At 30.3% G+C, this 5000-nt stretch overlaps 1 long non-coding RNA gene across 1 annotated transcript in view; it reads right to left on the bottom strand.

The window, feature by feature from the left end:
* Nucleotides 1–5000, bottom strand: part of LOC149131146 (uncharacterized) — a 67695-nt gene that overhangs the window by 1205 nt on the left and 61490 nt on the right. The gene's annotated exons all lie outside the window — the stretch shown is intronic.

Below are 5000 nucleotides of genomic sequence, written 5' to 3' on the forward strand. Positions count from 1 at the left end.
ACCAATACAAGTTAATGCATGAATTACAAAATAGTAACTTTGAAAGAAGTAGCTCTAAAACTAATTTTAAAACATCAAATGGATCTGGGGTTCACCAGAATAAAATAGTAATGAATGGGATCCTTAGGAACAGTGTTCTAAAGGAATACGTGGCGACGGCAGCAATATAATGAAATCCAAACAAATTGGAACAAAAGAGAAGCAAGTCTATGCCATCGAACATAAGAAAATATCGCTGGACAGTTGGACCGGTTAAATTACTTGGAATCCGACTTGGCCCCGAACTTCACGTAGACAAGAACTTCCTCCGTGACTAAATATTCCTTTCTACGATAGGTACAAGGCCTGAAATTTGGTTGGGGGTGTGTGTAGTCGATTACATCGATCTCATTTCTCAACTGGTACTTAATCTATCGACTACGAAAGGATGAAAGGCAAAGACGACTTCGGCGGAATTTGAACTCAGAACGTAGTGACAGACGAAATACCCTTAAGCATTTCGCCCTGCGAGCTAACGATTCTGCCAGCTCGCCGCCTCTCCGTGACTAAATATTACAGCTAGTAGTGTCATACGCGTGCATATATATATATATATATATATATATATATATATATATATATATATATATATATATATATATATATATATATATATGTATATATATATATATGTATATATATATATATGCATATATATATATATATATATATATATATATATATATATATATATATATATATATATATATATATGTATATATATATATATATATATATATATATATATATATATATATATATATATATATATATATATATATATATATATATATATATATATATATATATATATATATATATATATATATATTTAATTATATGTATTTCTTCTATTTTAATGAATAAAAAAATTCTTCGGATAGAATAAATGGGTTAATAGAAACCAATGTAGCAAAGAACACAAAATAACTGTGGTGTAGTTCCTGTTTTTAAGGCAGCATAGGTTGTAATCCTTTGAAACATATGTAGGAATAAAGTATGCAATTATAACATGCGTTTTCTCCATTCCTTAAATTTATATATATATATATATATATATATATATATATATATATATATATTCTACATGTTATAAATATCGTTATTTTTAACCTAATATTGTTTCAAGTGTGTATATTAATTTAACGAAATAATGTTATAAAGATCTGGGTTTCGTGCTGGAAACAGGAAAACAGAAAGTTTGAAAAAATTTTTTTATGAATGGAATTGTACCTGGGCATAACAATTTTAATTAAAAAAGATACGTTCCAAACTTTTGGCCACGACTATATATACATACATAAACACACACACATATATATATATATATACACATATATATATGCATATATATATATATATATATATATATATGTATATATATATATGTATGTATATATGTATATGTGTATGCATATATATATATATGCATATGTATATATACATACATATATATATGTATATGTGTTTGTATATGTGAGTGAATATATATACATATACATATGTGTATATATATATATATATATATTTATATATATATATATATATAATAGGTAGATAAATTGATAGATGTATATACGTGCACACACACAAACAGAAACACCAATATATGATAGATAAATAGAACTACATGTTTACATGCATACATTCATGCGCGCACACACTCACACACACGCACACATACACCCATCACACATGTACAACATATGATAGCATCTCAGCGAATGAGCGACAAGACATGCGTGTATATATACACAAGTTTGTGGATGTATGTATGTATGTGAACATATGAGAATTTAATGAGTGTAAGTGAATTTGTGTAAACATATGCATCTAATATATACGTATGTGTATGTTCATTTGTTAAGTGCGTATCTACATATTTAAATGAATGTGTGTGTGTGTGTGTGTGTATGTGTGTGTGTGTGTGTGGTTGTTTGGTGTGGGTGTGTAGTGATTATGATTGTTATTGTCACTGATAAACGTTGACCCTCCTCGTTTGATGCGTTTTTTTGTGTCAAGCGTCCATTAACCGAACCGGAAATTATATTCTTCGGAATTGTCAGCCATTTCCCCGTACTTTACCTTCGATGACATCATTAGCATAAGACAGAAACCCAACCCCCAAGACGTCTCTCAACGAACAATCTTTTTCTTCCTTACACATACATACATAAATGCATACATATTTGCGTACACATACATACATACTCAGAAACACACACACACACACATATGAGTGTCTGTATATACATATATATACATATATACATACATATGTGTGTGTATGTGTGTGTATGTTTGTGTATGCGTGTGTGTGTACATATAAGTGTATGCATGAATATTGTTTTGAAAATATATTTTTATATTTGTGTGTAAGGCACATGTAGGTATTATGTGTGTGTGTGTGTGTTTGTGTGTAGTGTGGGTGTGTGTGTGTGAATGTGTGCGTAGATGCATCATAGCCAGATATACACACTTTCCTGAGTGCATATGTATATATATATATATATATATATATATATATATATATATATATATATATATACATATATATATATATATATATATGTATATATATATATATATATATATATATATATATATATATATATATATTATATATATATATATATGGGGGGGTATATATATATACACATACATACATACAAATACATATACATATACATATATTGTACACACTTCGTTCTGTCTCCTTACTTCTCTCTCACTCTCTCTCTCTCTTTTTTTTCCTGTTTCTGAGAAATACACGCATAGACATAAAAATCACACAACGACACAATAAATCTACTAACTAAAACGGTGAATAATAAAAATACCCGAAAAGTAAACATCCATAAAGACGAGGGTAAAGGTCGGATAAAAAAAATAAAGAAAACGTCCATTAGATAATAATAATAATAGTAGAAATAATAATAATAATAATAATAATAATAATAATAATAATAATAATAATAATAATAATAATAATAATAATAATAGCAGCAACAACAACAAAAACAATAATAATGATAATGATAATAATAATAATAATAATAATAATAATAATAATAATGATGATAATAAAAATAATAGCAGCAACAACAAAAAAATTAATGATAATAATAATAATAATAACAACAACAACAACGACAATAATAAACCTTACTATTATAGGCACAAGGCCTGAAATTTACGGGAAGTGGGCTAAGTCGATGAGATCGACCCCAGTGCGTAACTGGTACTTGCTCAATCAACCGTCAGACGGATAAAAGGTAAAGTTGACCTCGGTGGGATTTGAACGCAGAACGTAGCAACGGGCGAAATACCGCTAAGCATTTCGCCCGGCGCGCTAACGATTCTGCCACCTTGCCGCCTAAACAATACTACTACTACTACTACTACTAATAATAATAATAATAATAATAATAATAATAATAATAATAAATACGGAGTAGTAGTAGTAGTAGTAGTTGGAGGTAGACTAGCCTGATAGACCCCGCTATGTCAAGATGGACTTATATATTCTTCCTCACATTTGGATTTTATATATGCTCTCTCCCACTTGGATTTAATATGTCGCCACATTTATAATATGTCTTTTTTTCTACATTTTCTACATTTTCGTGCAGCTGAAGATTGCTCTTCATATTGCATTTAAGGTAATGCTCACATTACTTAAATAAATTGAAGTAGCATGAAACGTGCGTACTGCAATCACTTTTGAAATCCGTGTTGCTTATTATTTGATTTTAATCACCCATCCTTTTGGGATGCGATATTCGGGTGCCTTCGCATAAGTACCATATTCAAACCTTGAATCTATATCTAAACCGTCTACATATATAAGTATATATACATATACGTGCGTGTGTATGTGTGTTTTGACGTACATAGAACAAACTTACTCCGACCTGGTGTCGAAACTTTCACTTAGTCAAGAAAGAGCTTGCTACATTTTAAGAAATATAAAAAAGCAGACTGCATATAATATTGAATCAGTTTGGCGATAATAATGATGATGATGAAAACGACGATGAAGATGATGATGATGATGATGATGATAATGATAATAATAATAATAATAATAATAATAATAATAATAACAACAGCAGCCTTGATCAGACGGTGATCTACAGATTGAATAATTATCTATCTAAACCATCTATCTATCTATCTATCTATCTATCTATCTATCTATCTATCTATCTACCTATCTATCTATCTATCTATCTATCTGTCTGTCTGTCTGTCTGTCTTTCTGTCTGTCTTTCTGTATGTCTATCTATCTATCTATCTATCTATCTATCTATCTATCTGTCTGTCTGTCTGTCTGTCTGTCTGTCTATCTATCTATCTATGTTCGTACACAGACACCTTTACGTACCCAACAGAGATTGAGAGAGAGAGAGAGAGAGAGAGAGAGAGAGAGAGAGAGAGAGCGGGAATGTGAGAGAGAGAGAGAATGTGAGAGAGAGAGAGAATGTGAGAGAGAGAGAACAGGGTGTGGTCAGACAAACAGAGACGAACCGAGAGAAAATGATGATGGAGAAAATGATGATGGAGAAAACGAGAGTGGATTCTGGACAGAGAAAAAAAAAAGAAGGAAAGAAAAAGACCAGAACCGTATCCATGCCACTTTCACTGTCGTACGTTTGTCTCCAAAAGAGAATTGAACAGGTCTTTGTGGCTTGCTGATAGCATAACAATATAAATGGTAGCAATGTGTTTGCAGAAAACCGTTTGTATTTAAAATCACTAACATACAACAATGTTCAATAAAATCTAATTCTTTGTGTCAATACTCTCGAAAGATCGATATTGGGTCCATAGAAGAGGGCCGTTTCCTCTTTTAGTTTTTCTTGATTTGTATTCCTTTATTTCTCACCCACCGCTACACTACCCTACTCGCTTTCTCTTTTATTCTTTCTCTATCTATCTATCCATCTATCTATTTATCT

This window comes from Octopus bimaculoides, chromosome 25, assembly GCF_046866305.1.
Source record: "Octopus bimaculoides isolate indiv1 chromosome 25, ASM4686630v1, whole genome shotgun sequence".
Taxonomy (NCBI): Eukaryota; Metazoa; Mollusca; class Cephalopoda; order Octopoda; family Octopodidae; genus Octopus; species Octopus bimaculoides.